The 13,820-nt window shown below is 39.2% G+C and overlaps 1 protein-coding gene across 3 annotated transcripts in view; it reads right to left on the bottom strand.

The window, feature by feature from the left end:
* Positions 1-13,820, bottom strand: part of PDPK1 (3-phosphoinositide dependent protein kinase 1) — a 118,050-nt gene that overhangs the window by 76,890 nt on the left and 27,340 nt on the right. Inside the window, exon 1 of one of the 3 annotated variants that reach the window (XM_036738101.1) lies at positions 5,529-5,644. The exons of the other annotated variants lie outside the window; for them this stretch is intronic. The gene's annotated coding sequence lies outside the window, so the exon portion shown is untranslated. Of the gene's footprint in view, positions 1-5,528; positions 5,645-13,820 lie in introns of those variants that run through there. 3 annotated transcript variants of the gene reach the window in all.

Below are 13,820 nucleotides of genomic sequence, written 5' to 3'. Positions count from 1 at the left end.
TTACTTGCCATCTCTCTCCCTCTCTCTCTCTCTCTCTCTCTCTCTCTCTCTCTCTCTCTCTCACACACACACACACACACACACACACACACACACACACTTTTCCAAGTCAAACATCCCAATTTCTTTCAATTAATTCTCCTACTGCACATTCTCAGCCCCTCTGCCCTTACCATCTTGGTCTCCTAACACCAGATATTCTACAGCTTGTAAGTGTCCTTTCTAAAGTGTGGCATCCCTAAGTAAACACAGCATTTTGGATGCGGTCTGCCCAGGGCCGTGGACAGCAAGGCCTTCATCTCCCTTGTCCAAGAGACTCTGCTTCTCACAAACAGTATGAGCTAAGCGAGCCATGTCATATTGAGGAGCAATAAAAATAACCAGATCTGTTTCACTCCAACTTCTGTCTGCCTTTATCTCTCTCACATTGTGTTGATGTTTTTAGACTCAAAATATAGAACTCTTTGATTTTATCTTCTTAGATTCGAATGTTTGTTCTAGCCTGAGATCTTTCTGGATCCATAACTGTCATCTAACAAGTCATCTTCCCAGCTTTCAATCAATAAGGATTTATGAAACACCTACTATGTGCCACACGAGAGGTAATGTGGCTCAGAAGAGAAAGAGGTTTCAATATCAAAAAAGATCTGGGTTCAAGTCCTGCCTCTGATGTACACAGACTGTGAGCCTGAGTAAGTCACTTAACTTGTCAGTGCATCCTTGTAATTCTCTAGGATTATAAATGACAGAGGCGGTACCTAACTAAACTGCAAATGACTCTGGGGCCAGTGACTGAAAGAGGTCCACATCTCCCCAACTCCACCTTGTACACAAAGACAGCATGAGAAACCATCATCGACAACAACATTGACGTAGCACTCACTGTGTGCCAGGCACTGCGCTAAGCGGTTCTACAGATCTACCAGTGTCTTCCCCTCCAAATTACTTGGTTTATCTTTAGTACTTACATTTCCGTATAAATGCTATTTATTTGCCCAACAGGGGGGGAAGGCAGGGCAATTGGGGTGAAGTGACTTGCCCAAGGTCACAGTGTGTCAAGTGTCTGAGGCCGAGTTTGAACTCAGGTGCTCCTGACTCCAGAGCCAGTGCTCTACTCACTGCGCCACCTAGCTGCCCCAGAACCTAAACTTTTTGAGGGCAGGAGATACTTCATTTTTGTCTTTATAGTCCAACAGACGCCCCAGTACCTGGCACATGGTAGATAATAAAAATATTAATAGCAACAAATAATAACTACATATAGTAAATATTAATAACAAATGTTTGACGAATGAATATGATTTGGGAGAAGGGACTTATGATGTAAATTTTGTTCTCAATTGATGAAATCTCTATGTCCACCTAAAATAAAATGTCCATACACTCTGAATCAGAGACTCCACTACTGGGCTTATACCCTGAGGAAGCCATCAATAAGAAAGTCTCTATATACTACAAAATATTTATAAAAACACTTTTGGTGATATCTAAGAATTAGAAACAAAACAGACACCCACTGGGGAATGGCTGAACAAACTGTGGCACACGAATATGAAGGAATATGATTATCCTGTCAGAAATAATGTGAGTGATAAATACCGAAGAGCGTGGAAAGATCTTTCAGAACTTTATGCCGAGTGAAGTAACCAGAGCCAAGAAAACCCTACGCACAGTAACTACCACAATGTAAATGAAAAGAACAATGACACACCAAACAAGGCAAATAGGACAAAATTATAAGTACTAAGTAGGACCTGAACGGAGAGACACCCATACAACAGGACAGCGCTCTGAGAGAGGTGGGGAGATACATGCAATTCTATGGTGATGTCAGAAACAGAAAACACCAAGAAATATTGTTGCTGTAGTTTAGTCATTTTAAGTCATGACCTCTTTAGGGGTTTTCTTGGCAGGGATACTAGAGTAGTTTGCTCTTTCCTTCTCCATCTCATTTTACAGATGAGGAAACTGAGACAAACAGGGTTAAGTGACTTGCCAAGGTCACATAGCTAGTAAGTGTCTAAGGCCAGATTTCAACTCAAGTCTTCCTAACTCCAGGCCCAGTACTCTATCCACTGTGCCACAGTGATCAATAAATACCCACTTAAAAAAGAAAGAAATAGGAGAATGGAGGGGGGGGCGGAGCCAAGATGGCAGCTGGAAAGCAGGGACCAGCGTGAGCTCCCTGCCGAGTCCCTCCAAAAACCTATAAAAAATGGCTCTGAACCAATTCTAGAACTGCAGAACCCACAAAACAGCAGAGGGAAGCAGGGCTCCAGCCCAGGACAGCCTGGATGGTCTCTGGGTGAGGTCTATCCCACACAGAGCTGGGAGCTGGGAACAGAGTGGAGCAGAGCCCAGCCTGAGCGACGTGGACCAACCAGACCAGGAGCCAGGCAGAGCAGGCCCTAGCACCCTGAATCAGTGAGCTGCGGCAGTTACCAGACTTCTCAACCCACAAACACCAAAGACAACAGAGAAGGTTAGTGGGAAAAGCTGCAGGAGTGGAAGGAGTTCGAGGTTCAAGGCAGTGGAGGTGGGGCAGCTACAGCTGCTGCTACCTCTGGCCCCAGGCCCACCTGGTGGGAGGAATTAAGTGGCAGATCAGAGCAGGAGTGCATAGCCTGCTGAAGATCTAAGCCCAGTCCGGGTTGGGGTTTCTTGGGGAAGGAGCAGTGCTGGTGTGACAAAACCGGCACCTTCCCCCCAAACGTGGAATATAGAACTCTTTAGTCTACAAGCAGTCATACCCCACTGAAAAACTCAAGGGTCAAGTTGGTTGGGAATATGGCCAGGCAGCAAAAACGCGCCCAGATTCAGTCTCAGACTTTGGATTCTTTCTTTGGTGACAAAGAAGACCAAAACATACAGACAGAAGAAGTCAACAAAGTCAAAGAGCCTACAACAGAAACCTCCAAGAAAAACATGAACTGGTCCCAGGCCATGGAAGAGCTCAAAAAGGATTTGGAAAAGCAAGTTAGAGAAGTAGAGGAAAAATTGGGAAGAGAAATGAGAAGAATGCGAGAAACCCATGAAAAACAAGTCAATGACTTGCTAGAGGAGACCCAAAAAAAAAAATACTGAAAAATACACTGAAAAAGAAAGAAATATTTGTCTCATTTCATTCATACTTGCTCCTAGTCTCAAATCTCTACCATACCTACCTACAGGATACTGATAAACAGCTATTGAGACTTAAAATGTAATCAAAAATATTAGCACTGCTAAGGAATGCTACCAACCTAGCAAAACTATTGCAAGGAAAGCACTTTAAATATACCTTAAAAGAAAATAGCTGAGTTCTTAGCAAGTATATTTTTCCTGGCTAACATTCTAAGAGCTGTATCAACTGCCTCCCCTACGGCAATATATTTTTCTAGTTGGAATAAAGTCCCTGTGGCCTAAATAAGCTAATTTGCCCACTTATCCCCCACTCAATTTGCTTATTTCTGCCTTTGCAAACTTCACTAATCTTTCCTCTGAAGTTATTCACAACCACTATCCCACTGAAAATCTAACTCCAAGACACCTTCCATGATTAATCCTACCTGAAGTGGGCTGCTCCTGTATTCTGTGCCCCCTTTGTACTTTATGGTCTCAGTTTTTACTATATTCCTACAAATAGTTGTTAACAGAAAATCTAGAGACCAGTCTTCTAGAGCCACAGGTTCATAGAACCATCAACTGGCGAAGGCGATATCAGAGGTCTTCTAGTCCAGACCCCTCATTTTACAGACCAGCTGAAAACTAGAGAGGTTAAGTGACTAAGATCATAGAGATAATAAGTGACAGAACCGAGATTTGAACCCAGATCCTCTCATGCAAAATTCAGCAAGATTTCCACTACACAGTGTTATACTATTTAACTCAATGCCCTTGGACAAGTCACTTTCTCTGGGTCTCAGTTTCCTCATGTGTAAAATGAGGTTGGACTAAATATAGAGAACATCCAACTCTAATATGCTATATCCTCACATTTAATGTTCTAAACTTCTAGCTCTTGAATTATTCACTTTCATTAAGTGCTTACTCTACAAGAGACTGGGAATATAAAAATAAAAACTGGAAATCCCCAATTACAATCTAATAAGGATAAGACATAAAATAAGCGTGACACAAGACTGAAAAAAATAAGAGCAATGGAAAAGTCTAGGCAAAGTGTTGGAATATTTGACAATTTGAAAATTTCATGGAGAAAGTGGCACCTACATTGATCCTCAAAGGAACAGAAAAATTTCAGGACCAAACACATAAAAGAGGGAATTACAGGCATGGAAGACAGCCTGCACAAATGCAAAGAAGAGGAAGAAGGCAAGTTTGGTTTATCTTGAAGTGATGTAAAACAAATCTAGAAGAAAAAGCTGAAGCTGGATTGTGGAAAGGCTTTAAATATCAGAATAAAGAGTTTGTATCTTTATCAAAGAGATAAGAAGAAGCCAATCATTGATGGTTTTTCAGCAAGGGGGTGATGTGGTTAAACTTGTACAAAGATTATTTTAACTGCATATGAAAGGCTGGATTGTTAAGAGGAGAAATGGAGGTAGGGAAAATAATTACCAAAGCTATTCTAATACCCCAGGCAAACAGGTAAAGAGAATCTGAACTAAGCTGGCAGCAGTGTGAATAGGCAATTTGAGCCTATATAGAGTGTGAGAGGGAAAGCCAAAGATGATTCCAAAGTTTCAAGTCCAGATTTTCAGAAAGAGCTTACTTATTCTAGAGTTTAAATTCATACCTGTCAAACTGGCAAAAAAAAAAAATTTAAAATAGAAACAGTCACTATTCGAGGGCTGTGAAAAGGGAAGTACATTAAGTGCTGACTCTACAAAGCACTACTACTGTTGGTAGATTTATGAGTTAGTCCAATAGTTCTAGAAAACCATTTAGAACTATATAACTATGCTAAAAAGAAAAATCAATAAATTGTTCATACGTTTTGACCCACCAATCATACTACTAGGCATATGTCCCAAGACGGTCAATGACACAAATTAAAGTCTTATATATAATGAAACATTCAGAAAATATAAACGAAGTAGATATCAACTCACTAGGGAATAACTAAATGTATGACATATAAACATAATAGATTATTGTGCACTTAGAACTATGCCCAAAAAGTTACTAAACAGTGCATACTCTTTGACCCAGTGACACCACTACTAGACTATACATCAAAAAGATCAAGAAGGAGGTCAAATGTGTACAAAAATATTTATAGCAGCTCTTTACCTGGTGGAAAAGAACTAAGATGGTACCCCTCAATTGGGGAATAGCTGAACAAATTATAGTAATGTATGAATGTTATGGCATACTACTATTCTATGAAAAGCAATAAAGGGGTCAAATTTCAATGAAACCTAGGAGGTCTTGCATGAACAGATGAAGACTAAAGTATACAGAACCAGAGGAATAATTTATACAATCAAAACAGCATTATAAATACAATTTTGAAAGATCAGAAAACTTTGACTAATGGAATGACTAACCACAATTCCAGAGGACCCAAGATAAAACATGCTACCTACCTACTGTCAGAAGTGACGGACTTGAGGTGCAGATTGAAACATATGTTTTTGGACATTATCAATGCAGGAATTAGTTTTGCTTGACTACGCATATCTGTTACAATGGTTTTGTTTTTCTTTTTTATTTTTTCCAATGGGGGTAGAAGAGAAAAAATAGATTTTTATTAATTTTTTAATTAATTTTTTTAAAAATTACATGCTGAACATACCATATATTTAAGAAGAAAAGCAAACTATAAGTAACAGATTCACAGTTCCATATACAATTTTCTACTTCTGTTCCACAATGTAGATGGAAATGTTCATTTTAGTTGGTGTTTTATTAAATTTGGAATATTTTTTAAAAAAGAAAAGAATATTATTGCACCATAAGAAATAATAGGTATAAAGAATTTAAACAAACTTGAAGATTTGTATGAACTGAAAGAGTAAAGCAAAAAAGCACCAAGAGAACAACATCTACAATAAAGAAAAACAATGCTAAATGACATCAGAATTCAGATTAATGTAATGGCTAGTCTTGACTCCAAAGTCTGAAGATAAAACATACCTTCCTCCTCTCAGTAAAGAGATGATGGAATCCAGGTGTGGAATGAGGCATATGTTGTCAAATATGGTCAACATGTTAATTTCTTTTCCTTAACTGTACTCCTTTGGTTATTACAGAGCATTCTATTGTGAGGGGAGAGGGAAACTGAGAAAAGGCCAGGTTGGAAAAAATGCATCAATAAAACATTTTTTAAATAAATATTTAAGAGGTTAGTTAGGAGAGGCAGGTTTGGGGAAGTCAGTCAATCAATACACATTTATTAATCACCTACAAGTGCCAGGCATTGTGCTAAGCACTGAGGGTAGAAAGATCAGCAAAAGACAGTCCCTACCTTCAAGGAGCTCTGATCTATCAGCGGAGAAAATGAGCCAACAAATGTGTACAAACAAACTATATACAGGAAAAATAGGAAATAATTTTAAAAGGTGTGGCACAAGAATAGGGTAGTTTGGCTTCCCATATTACATAAGATTTAGCTGAAGGAAGCCAGGAAAGCCATTAGGCAGAGATAAGAAGGAAGAGCATTCCAGGCATGAGGGACAGCTAGAGAAAATGCCCAGGGTCGAGATGGAGTTTCTTGTTTGCTGAACACCCTGGGGACCAGTGTCACAGGATCAAAAAGTATATAGCAGTGAATAGGTTCTAAGATTGAAGATTGGGAGGAGCAGGATGGGGGGAGGGGGGGAGGTGTGAAGGCTTCGAATGCCAAGCAAAGGATTTTGTATTTGATTTGTAAATTGATTTGATGGAGGCAATAGGGAGCCCCTGGAGTTTACTGGAATGGGAAGAGATAGGGAAGTGACATGGTTGGGCCTGCAATTTTAGGCAAGGAGACCCACTGGGCTATCGAAATAGTCTATGCATGAGGTAATGAGGGCCTACACCAGGGTAATGGCAGTATCAAAAGAGCACAGGGGTATTTGAGAGATATGAGAGATGAGGCAAAGGTGAAATCGACAACCCTTGGCAACAAATCGGATTGGTTGGGAGTGGTAAAGAGATGGTGGGGAGCCGAGGATGATATTTTCAAGCCTGAGGGACTGGGAGGACAGTGTTGCCCTCTAAAGTAATAATAATGATAATAATATTTATAGCTAACATTTATATAGTGCTTACTATGTGCCAGGCATTGTGTTAAGTAATTTATAATTATTATCTCATTTGATTCTCACAACAACCTGGCAAGATAGGCACTATTATTATCCCTGCTTTAGAGTTGAGGAAACTGAGATGAACAGGTTAAGTGACTTCTCCAGGGTCACACAGCTAGTGTCTGAGGCTAGATTTGAACTCAGGTCTCCCTGATTCCAGTCCAAGTCTCTATCTACTGCACCACCTAACTGCCCCACATAACATGCAAGCATTATCTATTTCCAAAAAATCAGAAAATATCTAACACAAAAATTATACTAAACTTAATTTAATCTATCTTGTAATAAATCTAGTGCCAAGGAAGACTTTATATTTATAAATAAGGAGTGTTCTACCTTGCAATATCCAATCTCTAAAAGGATAACTGTTTTAGAATGTCAAATCTTTGAAAGGATAATCAACAGAAAACAACAGTTCTCCTAGTTTTCCCATATTTCTTATTGTTTAAACTAAAAAAAAAAAATCTAGATAATAAAAGGAGGTATTTTTAAAGTGTTTTTCAAATCCTAAATTGGCAAGAACTGACATTTTCGAAATTCTGTCCTTTCCTCTTCCCCTAACATTCTACATTAATACTTTATATCATATTATAAAGGAGATCCCGAGTTCTTAAAGGCTATAGTATTTGGGAATAAATTCTGACAGGCCCTACCAAACTGGATATATATGCCACAAACGAACTGTGTTCAAAAAACAGACTTGTTAACTTCAGAGAGGCTCATCACCGAAAGGCTGGCCACAAAGTGACTAAATTTTTACGCAAGGGCAACGCCAACTCATGAAAACTATGGCATGGATTCGTTTCAATCCATATTGGTGGAGAGAGCACCCAAATAAAATCACTGCCCCTTCTAAGTACTGAAGCAAATATCTTTGCATTACCTTCAACTGGGAAGGAAACTTAACTTCCTACTTTGCAAACAGAATGGTGTGAGACCTCATTTTGAAGCTCAAGAGACCTACTCTTTGTCTCAAAATTCCTTAATATTATCTCTCACTTGCTCTTCCTTCACTCTAATCTCTGATGAAGAAACTGCACCCCACCACACACATACCAACAGCAAGGCTAGACCCTCCAACTACACTGCTGATTCCCTTCCCTCCAGTAAAAAGCCCCCAACAATTACCTCCCCTCTCCCTAATCTTTAATCTCTAAATACTGGAATCCTACAAAATCCCCTGAATTCCCAGCTTCCTACAAAAATCCAGATCTTCCATATCCTTAAAATACTTCACCTAGACTTACGATCCTTTCAAGTTATTCTTCAATACATGTTTTCCCTTTTCCAGGCAAACTCCTAAAAAAAGCTGTTTGCTCCTGATGCCTCCACTTCCTGTCCTCTCACATCTCAGCTTTTTGTATTCTGGACTCTCAACTCATCAGTCAACTCAAATTGCTCTTTCCCAAGTTATAACTACTATCTTAATTGCTAAATCCAATGGCCTTTTCTCAATTAGCATCCATTTTGACTCCTCTGCAGAATCTGACATTGCTGAACACCCTCTCACCCTAAATATTCTCCTTTCTGGGTTTTTCTGATACAGTTCTTGCTTGGATCTCCTTTTACCTGTATGCTCCTTCTCAGTCTCCTTTGCTGATCAATATAACACTACACTGTGATTTAACCCAAGGCTCCGTACTGGGCCCTTTTATCTTGTCTCTGTTTACTCTCACTGACTTCATCAGATTCCATGGGTTATCATCTGTATGCACCATAGTACAACGGAAAGAGTACTGGTTCTGAAGTCGTAAGACCTGTGGTTCAAATCACACCTCTCTGGGCCCCAATTTCCTCGTATGTAAAACGAAGGAGTTATTGAACTAGTTGGCCTTCTACCTCTAAATCTAGCATCCTATGACTCTCAAATCTAGACTATCTGTCCTGGTCTCTCTCCTGAGCTCCAGTACCAAAATACCAACGGCTAAGTGACATTTCCCACAAGCATCTCAAATGCAAAATGTCCAAAAGAGAATTCATTATCTCTTCTCCTAAATCCACTCCCCTTCCTAACTTCCTTATTTCTGTTTAGGACATCACCACCTTCACAGTCACATAAATTTGTAACTTCAGTCATTTTCTGGTTCTCAATCTCTTATCCCACATGTCCAATCAGTCCTACTTCCATACTTCTCATATCAGTTCCATTCTCTTCAGTCATACAGCCACCAATATTGTTCAAGCCCACATTGCCTCTCACATGGTCTACTGTAATAGTTTAATTGATCTCCATGGCTTAAGTCTTTCTTCCACATAGATGCCAGTCATATATCTAAAGCACAGGCCAAACCAAATCATTCCCTTTTCTCAAACTCTAGTGGCTTCAATGAAGTTGTAGGATCAAATACAAATTCCTTTGTTTGACATTTTAAAAGCTCTTTACAACCTGATTTCAAGCCTACCTTTCCAGCTTTATTGTACATTACTCGCCCTCTACATGTTCTGCAGTCAACCAAACCAGCCTGTCTCCATGTATGTGTATGTGTGTATGTATATATGTGTGTATACAAATACACACACACACACACACACGCGCGTGCGCGCACGCGCGCGCACACACACACACACAGTCTACAAAATGTCTCTCCACCATGCCTAGAATGCCCTCTGTCCCTGACCTTATTTCAGCCTTTTAGAAGTCCTGGTTTCCTTTAAAGCTAAGCTCCAATACCACACACTATTAGAAACTTTCATTGATCTCCAACCCCAAGACTGTTGGTGCCTCCCTTCCAAAATTATCTTGTGTATACATTTTATATATGCTTAGTTTGTATATATCTGTATGCCTACGTTGTGTTTTTGCTTTACAGAATGTGAGCACCTTGGAAACAGGGATTATTTCATCCACGTCTTTGTATCCCTCGTACTTAGCACCATACCTGACACAAATCAAGCCCTTAAGCTTAGCTTACTGACTGACTGATTTACTGTCACAGGGAAGCACAGCCTGTCTCATACACTGGCATTTTCAAAAGCACAAATGGGATTACATCCCAGTTGGTCAAATTTGTTATAACTGAACTTATGGTATAGCTCTTTTCCTTTGGAGAGGAACTGGGAAGTGATAGCCATGTTTCTCTATTTGTTTAAGTAACTCCTAAAACTCAATATCCTTTTTCATCAAACCAGAACTGATAATAGCTCAAATTAATAAAGTACTTTTCTTACAAAGAAACCCTATAAACTAATCTGTGTAACTATTATTGGTCAATCAATCAACAACTATTTAATAATCACGGACTACTAGCACCCACTCCAGTGACAGGTACTATGCTAAAAACTAGAGATAGAAGAATAATGAAAAAAAAAATTCCTAGTGATAAGAACTCTACATTCTACTAGGAAAGACAGTAACTACATATATCAATATATACTGCATAAATATAAATGCAAACACATCCACAGTATTCTACTACAAAGGTAATTTTGGAGGAAAGTCAGTAGCAGTTGGAGGGAATCAGGAAAGGCTTTATGTATAAGTCAGTGCTTAAGCTGCCAATTGGACATTTCCCACAAGCATCTCAAACGCAAAATGTCCAAAAGAAATTCAATGGATTCTCTGAAGCAGGGGCGAGGAAGGGGTTGATTCCAGGCACATGGGACACATGGAGTAAAGGCACAAAGACAGATGATGAAGGATATGTGAGGAACAGAAAGAAGGCCAGTTTGGCTAGATTAAAGAGTTCAGGGAGGAGAAGTAAAATCCAATGAGGCTAGAAAGGCGGGTTGTGGCCAGGTTGTCATGGGATTTAACAGCTAAAAAGAATTTATATTTTAGCCTAGAGAGAAAAGGTAGTCACTAAAATTGATTGGGCAGGAGAATGACTATCAGACCTGTGATTAAGGAAAATCACTTAAGTCAATAAGCATTTATTAAGCACCTACCACTACTACTACTACTACTACTACTACCACCACCACTACTACTACGAGTAATGCATTGTGCTAAGTGCTGGGGATACAAAGAAAGGCAAAAGATAGTCATAATCTCAAGGAATTCACAATCTAATGGCAGAGATAACAAGTAAACAAATGTGTACTATTAAGCTCCATACAGGACAAAGAATAAATAAGAGAGGGAAGGCACTAGCACTAAGAAGGAATAAGACAGGGTTCCCAAGAACCCACATATACAAAAATATTTATAGCAGCTCTTTTTGTGGTGGCCAAGAATTGGAAATTGAGGGCATGCCCATCTATTGGGGAATGGCTGAACAAATTGTGGTATATGAATGTAAAGGAATACTATTATTCCATAAGAAATGATGAGCAGGCAGATTATAGAAAAACCTATACTTACATGAATTGATGCAAAGTGATATGAGCAGAAACAGAACATCGTACAAAGTAACAGCAACACTGTGCAAAGTTGAACTATGATGGACTTAGCTCTTCTCACCAATATAATGATCCCAGACAATTCCACAAAGCTCATGAGGGTTAATGCTATCCACATCAAGAAGTATGGAATCTGAATACAGATTGCATACTATTTTCGCCTTTTTTTGTTTGTTTTTTCTTTCTCACTGGTTTTTCTCTTCTGATTCTTCTTTCACAACATGACTAGTGTAGAAATATGATTAATGTGATTGTACATGTCAAAAAAAGAAAAAGAAGAAAGGCTTCCCATAGAAGGCAAGATTTTAATTGGGACTTGAGGAAGCCAAAGAAGTGAGGAGGCAGAGATAAGGAAGGGGAGCATTCTAGGCATGGGGGCCAGCCAGAGAAAATGGCCAGAGCTGAAAGGCTAGTATCAAAGTAGGCCAGTGTCACTGGATCAAAGAGTAAATTGAAAGGGGTGGGGGTAGGGGGGAGAAAGGGGAGTATAAGGTATAAAATGACTGGAAAAGTGGGGGTAACTAGATTTTGAAGGGCTTTGGCAATAGTGTGGAAGGATAGACTAGAGTAATAAGAGATGTGAGGCAGGGAGAGGAATTGGGAGGTTTTTGCAGTAATTTAGAGAAGAGGTAATGAGGGTCTGAGCTAGGATGATAGCCATGTGAGTGGAAAAAAGGGGTCAGAGGCAAGAGAAGTTGAAAAAGTAAAATTTGGCAAGCAACTGGAAATAATTGGGTGTTATTGTAACTTCAGTTATAAGATAGTGATAGACAGTGATAAGAGAGAAAAAAAGTTAAGATTAACACCAAGGCCCATAAGCCTGGGAGACTGTAAAAAAAAAAAATCTAAAGTATGGAAGAAAAGTGGGCTTGGGGGGAAAAGTAAGATGTTTCCAGTACATCCTGTTCAAAGTGCTCAATAAGTAATTGGTGATACAGGACTAAAACTTAAGTTAAAGACTGGGGCTGGATATACTCTGTGTCTGTGTGTGTGTTTGTGTGTGTGTGTACATAGAGATGTACACAGGGATAATAACTAAACCTAGGAGTACCACTGAGGTCACCCTGAAAAAATGTAAAGAGAGAAGTGGAGGAGGGCCTAGGACTCAGAAAACACCCAGAGTTCAAAGACCTGTCAAATGAGGAAATTGTGGCCCTGAGGTGAACTGACTTACCCATAGTCACATGACCCTCCTGCTAGAGCTGAGTTTCAAATCTAGCTCCTCTAACTATAGGTCATATACTATTCAACAGCTAAAAATGCCATCCATTCACAGCAAATACTATTTGAAGCTAAATTGTTTTCAATGAGACCTAATTATTTATTAACGCTCCTGAAAAGCAGTACCAAAAAATTTAAATCACCTCCACATCTTGGAAAAGGACAGATAGACTCTTGTTGCTGCTGTGTAAATTAAAAACGAGGTGCAATCAAGTACTAGCTGATATCTTTCAAACTATCCAGAGCCCAGACACCCTAAGTCCAGGAAAACAACCACTGCTTTACCTCAAAAATAGATTACAATCATTATCAATTTTACGATTCAATTTTTCATTTTCATTTTCAACAAAACTAAACTCTTTCCTATCATTAGTAGTCACACTACAACATCTAATCATCTGTTTTCCATACAAGTATCTTACACAAAGAAAAAAATGTGCAAAGTAAAGGTTACAGTAACGGCGGTGGGTATAATGGAAAAAAACCCCCAAAAACCTGGAGATGATATCAGAAGAAGACAAAGGGTTAATTTGAAGTTCTGCCACTCTGTCTCTCTACAACCCAGGAAGCAGTATCATTTGCAATTTTCTCGCTTCAGGTCCCTTTCCTTCCAAGTCTAATAGTCTATAATTCTACAAACTTCATTTATTTGTTGGACAATATTTTCAAGTAAGGTGTAATAGGGCAATAAATATTCATAACAAATGCATCATTGAAGTTTTCTACTGAATTTAATAAACTCTTTGGAAGGAATGTTTTGTTTTGTTTTTTAAATGGCAGGGGGATAAATGGGCAAAAAAAGAACTTCCAAGCAATTTGGAATTACATGAAAAGAGTGACTAAAATACCCATACCCTTTTACCCAGAGAATACAATGCTAGGTATAAGCCCCCAGGGTAGTCAATGACTCAAAAAAGGTCCTCATATACACCAAAATATTTATAGCATCCATCCAGCAGGCAACTCTAGCCATCCCCTTCCTCCTACCAACTTCCTGCCATTGCTGCCCCAATTCTCCCCACCTGGATCAGC

This window comes from Trichosurus vulpecula, chromosome 9, assembly GCF_011100635.1.
Source record: "Trichosurus vulpecula isolate mTriVul1 chromosome 9, mTriVul1.pri, whole genome shotgun sequence".
NCBI classification, from domain to species: domain Eukaryota; kingdom Metazoa; phylum Chordata; class Mammalia; order Diprotodontia; family Phalangeridae; genus Trichosurus; species Trichosurus vulpecula.
This window is presented reverse-complemented; position numbering and strand designations above follow the sequence as displayed.